Below are 10,544 nucleotides of genomic sequence, written 5' to 3'. Positions count from 1 at the left end.
CACAGGAAAACCGCAAGGCTGATGCAGGGTATGGGTGCAGGTTGTTGTTCCATCCCTGCCCCTCTGGCTCCCTCTGCTTGACACGGCTTCCTTGCCTCTCGCACCCTGACACCACAGGCTTCTGCTTAGTTGCTCATGCTAAAGCCAAAGGGCTGTGTGCAGCACTGCTTAAACATTAACGGTCGTTGTCCTTGCTTTCTCAGCACAGAAAGCTTGTTCAGCTGCAGAAAACTACTTGTCGTGTTACTTGGGAAGAAAGATGATAATAGAGAGAGACAGGCAAAAAATGCCAGCCCGACACAAACAAGGATGCTGCGAGCTCCCTGGCAGCCAGTGCAGTGTGGGGATGAGGTTTCCTCTTGTACAACACCCAGGAACTCGGTGCAAATGTAAAGAAAGATGGAAAAGACAGCTGAAAAGCAGTGCTCTCCGCAGCGTCTTTCACCTGTGCTGGTGCGGGAGCAGTGGGATTGGACCCCCCTGGGAGTTTAAAAATAGTTTCTTAAGGAAGAAAGAGTGTGCTGGCTCAGGAGAGCTCTGGAACTGGAGGACAGGGGCTGAGTCCTTGTGGGGCCAACCTCATCATCCTGACGTGCTGAAGTGACTCACAGGGGTTTTGCATTTGGGACATTCGGTACTCTGTTTGCTGCTCTGTGCGACAGCAGCTTCTGCCCAGGCGGGCTGAGCACCAGCACCCCTGTGCAGGTCAAAGTAGGGAGACAGAGCCGTGCATCCTGTGTCAGCCTGGAGGAGCCAGCCAGCACTGGACTATTCCTGGCTGGTGTAAACTCACCCACATCTGGTACTTCCACTGGGCCGTACACCCCCCACCTGAGCCGGTGCAGCACTGAGCAGGGAGGTGGCACTGACAGAGCCCATGGGGCTTCAGCCCCTCAGCTGGGGGATGCTGCCCTGCCCGAGCAGTGATAGCAGGGCAGGAGCACAGGAGCAGTGGTACCCGAGGGGTCAGGCATTGGTAGGCTCCCCTTCCAGCAGCAGGAGGTGTCCTTCACTCAGTTCCGCTCGATGACAAACTGCCAAAATAAATCTGTGGAAAAGTTGCTTTTTTCCATTTTTAGCCATCTTATTGCCTCCATGTGGTGATCCAGCCTCGGCAGCAAACACATTGCTTAAGCATGAACATTAGAGGCGTCTGGATAAATAAAGCTGGTGTGGATGCCTAGACACCTCCAGGTTTCTCTGCTTGCAAGGGATGAATGTTTTGTAAAGCTGACAATTTTGCTTTCAGTCTTTGTATCTTTGCAGGGCATGTCTTTTCCATGACATATTCGGTGTTTACATCCAACTCCACATAAACAACAGCTTTCTGGCACTTTTGGCACACTCCCGGCCCTGCCACCTGTGCTAACAGGAGCCCCAGGATTCAGCCCCAAGCGGGATCCCCCCTGCGGGGGGGGGGGGAGCCAGGCACCGTGCTGCTGCCGGAGCTGCCCTGGCATAGCAGGAGGAAGGAGCCCTCTGAATTGCTGCAGGAGATTCCCCTCTCATCAGCCAGCACCTCACAGCACGGGGGCTGGAGGAACCACTGCTGCGAGCTCTGGAGAAGGTCCTGTCTCCCCTTCTGCCCCCCCCTTCAAGCTGGCACTATGTTTTGCTGCCAGCCTTACACCTTCCTCTCCTTTGTTTTCTTTTCTCCACCTCCATTAGCCCTTTTTCAGGCTCCTGCTGGTGCCCCCCTCTCCTCCTCACCTCTCCTGGGTTCCTGGCTCTCTTCCCAAGTTGGTCTTTCCCATCCTTCCTCCTTCATCTCTCCCAGGCTCTCCAGTCTCCCCAGCTCGAGACCCCGCTGCCTTACCTGGCATTAACCCTGAAGGCCACTCACAGAGTCGTGTCCTTCCCAGGCCAGCTGCAGCTCATTGCACAGTCCTGGATGCTGGTTTGCCCCAGGACAGTTTCTCCGAATGCCCCCAGGAAGCCTCTCGCACTCCTCCCTTCCCAGAGCAGCGCCCAGCTCACGGGATCGTGGGGGCTGTGGCCGGACAGCACTCACGACACAGACACCATGGAAGGGATTTGGAACTTGTCCCTGTCCCTCAGCCCTCTTGCCTTGCTTCCCCCCTGAAGTACTGATCACCCCGGGCCACAAACTGACAGCAGGCGAGAACTGCTGCTGAGGGGCTCCTGGCTTGGTGGGTTTGCCAGGGAGGACCTGGTCCAAGGGCTCATCCCAAGCACAGGCAGCTGATGAGCAGGCAAAAAGAGAAAGGCTGCAGAAATGTAGGGATCAGAAGATTATTACAGAAATACAGAAAGAAAGTCTGTGCCAGGAGCACATGAAACCTACAGAAAAAAAGGGAAGCAATAAAATGCATACTGGAAATAGCAAATAAGATTAAAGGTGATATTCTACCCTTGATGTCTTCAGGTTGTAGGCAGAAAAGATCAAGGTTAGATTTTATTTCCAGAGCCAAAAAAAGCCCTCGGGGCCAAAGTGTCATTAATCCAGTTTTCTCTGTCTAACATGTATGTCATTAACAACTTTTTGATTCTGGGCTGACAAACTGCCACCCATCTTTGTGCTGGGAGTTGATGGCTGAGCAGTACATGCACCTGGACAGGGGGATCTTCAGTGCCACAGGGCAGCTAGGGCTGAGCTGCTCCAGCCTCACGGCCCTGGCAACGTCCTTGAATGCCTGCACAAAGCCTCTGCCATGGAGTCTGATGCTCTCAAGTGTCTCCCAGTTCTCCCTGTCGTGGCAGGAAACTTGGAGATGGAAAAATGACATTTCAGCGTTTTGCAGCCAGGAAGTAGAGGAGCAAGGGACACAGCCGAGCCAGATCTGTGGGCAGCAGCAAGGTACCAGGAGGGCACAAGGACAGGGGTTAGGGCTAATGGTGCTCAGAGACCTGCTGCATGTCCCCCAGGACGACTGTGGGTGCTGTGATGGGGCACAAGCCAGCGGGACCCAGCCATTCCCAAATGCTAGGACCCCACCGGGACTGCGTCCTCTCTCCTGCTCCAGCCAATGCCAAAGGCTCCAGCATCACTGCAGTGGCTGTCAGCGCTTGGGTGGTTCTCCCTCCCTCCCTCTCTCCTCTTCGGTGCAGCCCTGGCACCATCCCAGCCCTGGTGAGAGCCAGGGGCTTGATGATGCAGAAGATGGAGGTGATGTTCAGTCCCATCAGCTAATGGCACTTCAGCTGCCCTGGCCTCAGGGCTGCTTCCGAAGGCTGATCCTGTCTCCCGCAGCCCCCTCAGCTCATCACCACCAAACCAGGCTGGCAGGTCTCCCAGCTCTAAAGTGTGGGGTCTCCCAAGGGCAGCGGAGTCCAAAAGTGCCTGTCAGACAGCAGGGTGGAAGCAGAGGCTTTCTGAGCTGCCTTGAATTGAGTCTGAAACTCCTGTTAAGCCACGTTAATCAGTTGTAAATGCACTGTATTCTGAATAAGGCCAGAAACAATAAATTTAATTTTGACTCTGACTCAAGCTACTTTGGTCCTAATTCTGAGCCTCTTGCCCAGCCGGAGTAGCCAGCCCTGGCCATGCTGCACAAACTCATTTGATTCTGAAATGCATTTTTAAGCAGGATGGAGCGGTGCTTAAAAGCTAAATGGCTTCCCCCGGCTGTAATCACTGCTAGCGGAGTCCTGGAATGAAAGGGATAAAGTCTGGGGGCAGGGGGAGGTTTTAATCTTGCCGAGTAGATTACAGAGATTACTGCAATTTAATCCTTACATATCTGTCACTGACGCTGCAAACACCATAACTGGAGATGGGCAGGGGTGCACTGGTGCCCTCCGAGCTCCTGCCCCTTGTAGTGGCCGGCTGTGCCACAGCCCTGCCGCCCACCATGCCAGAGGCAACGGCTGCTCCCACCGGGATGTGGTCCAGCGGGTGCCGACCCCGGCACTGCAGCCGGCAGATGAGGATGCCAGGTCAGGCTGACCCTCCATTCCCAGCTATGACTGACTGGGCAGAGGAGGCAGCCACCACAGGACTGTGGGCTGAATCCTGCCCGCAGAGCTGGGCACCTCCTGGCTGCTGGAGATGCACGAAGGCCTGAGGATGAGCTGCTGCCACCAGGAGGGAAGGGGAAGGGCCCCAGGAGCAGGCAGGGCAAGGATGACCCACAGGCTCCTCATGTCCTGGCCCCCGAGGGCAGCTGGATCCTCCCTCTCTCCACCACGAGCATCCTTCCTACCCTTGAAGGAGCCAGAGGCACCTCCCTGGTCTCAGAGGGCTCTGGGTGGCCGTGCTGGGTCTGTCTGCGTCTCGTGCCGCAGAGCCGCTGTATGAACAGCACGGTGCAGAAAATGATGCAGTCGGCAGAGTTCTTCTGTACACTGCAGCAGACAGGGACCCCGTAACCATCCTCTGCTCCTCATCATTACACCATCACGCATGAAGCTCTCCCAGGCTCTCCACAGCAGCTGCTTAGGTTAAATCTCATTATCATTCCTTGGGGATCACAGGGGCAGGAGCTCATTCTCCAATAACTAGAAATATCTCTTTGGCTCACAGACCTTCACAATTATATTTAACTGCAAATGAGGAATCTGTACTCAAACACAAGCTGCTAATTTTTTTTTTTTTTAAAGCTTGTTTTCAGTGTTGCCTCATGTTCAGCCCAGCTCTTCTGTAGCTTTACAACCCCAGGTGAGGGCCTTACATAAACTTTAAGGCAGAAAATAAGAAGTAAGCTGCTCCATTCACACTGAAGGGAGAGAAGTGGGCAATTCACACTCGCTCCCAACACTGCTGTGTCCTCTGGCACCATCACTGGCTGGAGGAAGGCCTGCCCTCTTCTTCCTCACTGCATTGGTGAGACCCTCCCCACATACCAGGAGGCGTCACTCCCCATGTTGGAAGCCATGGGAAGGCTAAAAAGCCACACAAAGCCAAGAGAGCAGGGTGTGCTGGCAGAGGTCTCAGGCTGCGGCAAAGCCGTTGCTCCAGGGTGAGCAGCCCCCCATCCCAGGAAGTCACCTGCAGTCACCCCAACACCAGCATCAACCCACCTGCAACATCTCCTGGGGGCTGCTGGGCACCTGCTTGTGGTTCCCTCCTCTTCTGACCCCTCTGGGCAAGCAGCCCAGCGGCTCTGTTACGGGGGGACCCTGGGACCACCCAGGCATGGCACAGGGCATCCACCTGAGCTCCATGCCCTGCCTACAGGGCCAACACACGCACAGGGAGCCCAGGCAGCACCAACCCCACTCCTGATATACCCATGCTGCTGGAAACTTTTAAAGCTTCGCCCACTGTCAATTTAAACCTCCTGACTAATCACCTCCATGCTCCTCACCTGGGGCTGCGGAGAGGCCCAGAGGAGACGTGCACCCACAAGGTCTCTCCATGGGGATGCTCGTCAGGGACCCAGCTGTTGGGCTTGCTGGGCAGCCCGGGGAAGGGATGGTGTGGTCACACCAGATGCAAGAGATTGTGACAGGCAGAACAGCAGAAGCTTCTGTGGCAGCTTTGCATTAAAATTAACTTATTTGAAAGCAGTTTCTGGTGCATTTCCACGGGAGAACAAGCTGTGAGCGAGTGAAGCACATGGGCGGGAGTGAACAAGCAAAGCATTCCCCGTCTCAGCAAGCTGCAGGCAGGGACGTGAGACGTGTGCAGGCAGCTGCTGAGCAGAGCATGCTGGCAGCACGGAGCCGCAGGTCGCTGCCAGCCTGGGCAGGCAGGAGGGGGCTGCAGGGCTGGATCTGTCCTGCCCTGTGTGATGGGCCATGCCTGGAGCAGGGCTCCCGGTGGCTCACACTGCCTGCGCTCTCCTCCCTGCAAAACCACCAGCATCGACACCCCTCTCTGGCTGTGGGGACAGCCTAAACCAGCCGCCGGTGACATTATAGCGTCCTCTGACTGCGCAGGAGGCAGCAGATGTGGTGGCCGGTGGAGGGGAGGTGGGAGGAGAGTGCCCACTGCGAGGGGGCTCCCAGCCCACGGTGCTCACAGGCTTCCCCAGCCTGGCGCCCTCCTGCAGCTCTGCTGGGCAGCATGGACAGAGACCAAAAGCTCCCTGCAGCCCAGCCTCCCCTGCTGCAGTTACTAATTCCCATCACAGCCCACGTGAGCTCAGGGGAGTAAATGCACCTAAAGGATGGGCGCTGTCTGCTTTCCTATCAGTCGATTACACCAGCCCCCGCTGAGGGTCCCAGAGGCACGGGCTGCCCTGCACCTCCCCACATCAGGCACCTGTATCGCAGCAGTGAGCACTAACCACCCCAGCTGGGGCAGCACCTGGGGAGCCACAGCTTCACCGCACTGTGCTGCAAGGAGCCAGCGGGGGCTCGTGGTGCCCCAGCTGCTAAGGGATGTTCATCTGCCAGCACGGGGTGGGACATGCATCGGGGCGGCCGCCCTCCAGCTGCACCGCGGGGCACAGCCCTGAGGCCCGATTCATGCTGGTGCTGCGAGGCTGCCCTGGCTGCCAGGGCCCGTTGTGGCATGGCACAGCAGCACGACACATGCAAGGCACGGGAGGAGCCGCATGGCCATGGGGCTGGTGCTCTACCTGCCAGCGCAGCCGCCGGCTGCAGAAGGCGTATTTCCCAGCGCATCCTTCAGATCAGAAGTGCTCTCCAGCAGGAGTACTTTGAAACACCCTGCCTTCTATTTTTAATGGGATTGAAAAGAGAACAAAACCATTTAAGAACTTGAGGAATCAAAGCAAGTGTCCCCACGTCACACCCAGCGCTCACAGCTATATCCTGATTAATGACAAGAAAGAGAGGGGAAACAATATTTAATCACACCCTGTTTATACTGGAGCCAAAAATCAAAGCACTGCATTCCTGTTTCATGAGAAAAACGAGGTGGGCATTTCCCCTCTGGTGATTAAGTTTCCCACTACAAGCACATCAATTTCTGTGATTTGGCACAGGGTCCTCTATCACACCACAAACGAGGGCTTCCTTAGCAACAAAATATTACAAACACCGAGCCAGATCCATACACAAGACATCGATGTACATCTATCATTTTGTCTGGATTATCTCAATATGCTTCTCCTTGGGGAGCTGGAGATAAAGCAGTTGCAGCCAAACCAGTGTTAACAATTGGCATGGCTGCAGCAGCCCTCGGCTAAGGACACCGCAGTGCTCCAGCCACCGTCCCCGCGTCCCCCGGGCACATGACCCTGCCTGGGCGCTGCTGCCCACGTGTGCATGGCCACACTTGTGTGGTGGCTGAGGCCTGGGCGGTGCAGGGCACGAAGGCTTCGGTGGGCTGAACCCAGCAGGCTGGACATGGAACCCTGTGGGGCCGGACCCCCGTGGTGCCAGCAGCAATGCCACAGTGCTGTCCTGCTGGCTGTACCTGCAGCAGGAGCCAGGTCCCGCGTCGCTGCAGCCGTGAAGACCCCCGTGCTGAGGAGGGGGCAGAGCGGGGTCTCAGCTGTGGCAGCGGGTGAGAGGGGTGACACACCCCGAGGACCACGGGAGCTGGTGTGGGGACCCCGGCTCTGCTCCCAGCCCAAAAAAGTGGGTCAGGCAGCATGTCGCCCCTGTGACACCCGCTCGCTCCCTCCCTTCCCTGCTTCCCTTCTGCCTGCATTGATTTTCTCTGGATTCCTTGATTAATTACCCTCAGAGAAATGCAAGGTCTGTTAATTACCCCTGATTAATTAGGGTGAACTTTGAATTGTATCCCTAAGCTGAGATGTGCTGTTCAATAGGCTCCATAATTAGTGACCCAGCAATCTCTTTTAAACCAATTAGCCCAGTGTAACAAGTGAAACAAGCCGGGAGCTGCCCAGCAGGCAGGGGTGCTCCCACAGCGCTCTGGCACGGCTGCGCTTGGCTGTGCCGCGCTGGCTGTGCCACAGGGATGGCAGAGCGGGCAGCGGTGGCGGCCATCCTCACACAGGGCCCTGTGAGCCAGCGCCATCCGTGCAGAGCTGTCCCCATGCTGTGTCCCTCACATCCCGTGGGACACGGCAGTGGTTGCAGTGGGCCTGGCCCCAGGGTGCAGCGATGCCAGGAGGCTGCAGCGAGGGGCGGCCACAGCCACCTCCACTGGCTGGGACTGTCCCCATGCCTTCCCTTCCCCGGGGACCCTGGGCAGGTTTCATGTCCCTGGGGAGCTCCTCTGCGAGCTGTGATGTACCTGGTTAAAAATACAACCCAGCCTCCATCCAGAGACAGGGGGAGGCAGGGACTGATCCAATTTAAAAAGTTCTTTCAGCTCTTTGATCGACTGACATCCCCCAGACCTCGCAGCTGCTGCAGAAATGCCCTCCCAGGCAGCGCTGGCAGAGCCAAGGCCAATGGCCGCGCTGGCCGCCCAGGGGCCCCGTGGATGTCACCAGCGCTGTGCCAGCAGCTCCTGGCCACGGCACGGGTGTGGCACCGCAGGGTGCCCCAGCGGTGGCTGGAGCGTGGGGACACAGTGCCTGGCAGAGGGACAGCACACGCAGTCAGCCCGCTGCCCTGCTCGCCCTTCCCCACGACATCCTTCTGTCCTTCCATCCTCCGTCCCTCTGCCTGGCACTTGCACACTTGAGCAAAAGGCTCTGGCAGGCAGAAGAAAACTTTCTTCCCATTGACATATTTTCATCATCTGCTGCAATTTAATATCCAGGTCAGGAAGCAGATGGAAACCAGCCCAGTTGTCCTGGCTAATGGGGACAGGAACAGTTGTTTATGAGCGCTTGTTTACCGAGTCAATTAATTGTGCCAACAAAACCAGCCACTCACCCCCTCCTGTTCCTGCTCCCGTCTCCTGGCAGAGCTGAGCGGGTCAGGCCGGTGACGTGGGGAGCACGGGGAGGGATTGCACAGACACCCTGGGCCACGCGCTGCCCCGGGGGCAAAATCCCGCAGGGAAACTGGAGCAGCACGGGCTCATCCCAGGGCAGGAGCGGCAGCATGTGCTGGGGGCAGGAGCAGGGTCCGTCCATGGTGAGACCCCCAACTCAAACCTCCCTCTGGGCTGGGGCAGGGGGCACATCTCAGATATGCCTGTGGAAACGCTCCAGCTTGTGTGCTAAGCAGGAGCCAGAGGTGAGGGGCTGCACTTTCCCCCCAACCACAGCTCTGCAGGTCAGGTGTAGCAGCCGCTGGCTGTCAGGCTTGGCAGCAGGGCACCGACAGCACGGCACACAGCCCCCCCCCCCCGGGAGGGTGCCGGCTGCCGGCGGGGGCCAGGTCCCGTCCTCTGGCTCTGTGCACTCATCCTGCTGCCTGCTGATGAATGGTCCCCTCCCTGCCTGCCCAGTGCCACGGGCACTGCCGCTGCCTGCCGCTGCCTGGGAGACTCATGTCGGAACTGCCTGGGGCTCAGGAAAGTCATTAGTAATTAATTTGGTTTCTAATCCTCTAATCCAGCTGCTCCTTGATTTGATAAGCGAAAAATCTGCTCCGGCCACATGGTCCTTGTTCCATCCGCTATCTCTTCTCGGAGGCACTGACAAGGACGGGTGCCACCCCGTGCTCTTTTCATTGTGTCCCCAAGCCCAAGGGCCAGCCCACCACACTGCTCTTCCTGAGAGCAGAGGACTCTGGGGTCCTGCCCAGCCATGCTGTGCCATGCTGTGCTGTCCCGTGCTGTGCCATCCCATGCTATGCTGTGCCATGCTGTGCCGTCCCGTGCTGTGCCATGCCCAGCTGCTGGAGCAGGTGCAGGGGACTGCGCTGGCCTCATCCTGCTGGGCGCAGGCGCAGGACTAAAGGGGTCGGACCCCAGTCCCAGCCCAGAGCGAAGGGGCTGACGAGACCATGTGCCCCCCAGCTCGTTCTTACCGGACCTGGAGCTGAGGCAGGACAATTCCCACTTCTGTTTCAGAGCTGAGTTCGGGAGCCACTGCACACCTCAAGGTGCAAGGAGAGGAGCCTTCCCTGTCCCACTGTCCCACTGTCCCACTCTCCCACTCTCCCACCTGGGGTGGGCAGAGTCATCGACTAGCTGTGCGCTGGTGGCAGTGGCTATGAAACCACCCCTGCCTGTGGCACAGCCATGGTGCCATCCCAGGGGCTGCACCCCATCGTCCAGCGTGCCCACCGCCCCGGGCCCTATTTCTCCTCTAAAGCACCGCAGCGAAACAGGAGCTGTGTGCCCGGTCTGGTCCCGCCGGCCCCACTGGCTCAGCGGGCACGGGGCCACACGCCGCCCATGCGGACGCCGGCCATAAGCTGACCGACGGAGCAGTCGGCAGTGGGGCTGTGGCACACGACGGGATGAGGGAACATCACAGATGAGAGGCCAAATCCTTCATTAAATCCCACATTAATCTCTAAGAACAGCGATGTCAAAAATCTTAGCAGCAAAATTAAATTTTGTAGCTATATTTCAGCTGCACAAAATCAATATTAATTACAGTGAGAGAGACATTGCTGTGAGAGGGCCTGACCCAGTATTTTCTCGCTGCAGTAAAACCCCAGCTTGGTAACTTGTTCATATAAAATAACTGCACATGTTTTTGTGGCAAACGGCTTCCAATCTGGCGGGTGTCGGGGCTGAATACAGATGTAGCTGGGACAGCAAACGCCTGCCGCAGAGGAGAGGCACTGGGGATCAGCGTGCAGCGGGGGCCGGGGTGGGTGTTCAGCAGGGAGGGGGAGGAGAAGGCAGCTGT

Source organism: Aptenodytes patagonicus, chromosome 13 (genome assembly GCF_965638725.1).
Source record: "Aptenodytes patagonicus chromosome 13, bAptPat1.pri.cur, whole genome shotgun sequence".
Lineage (NCBI taxonomy): Eukaryota > Metazoa > Chordata > Aves > Sphenisciformes > Spheniscidae > Aptenodytes > Aptenodytes patagonicus.
The sequence above is the reverse complement of the archived record's forward strand: the minus strand, read 5'-3'. Positions refer to the sequence as shown.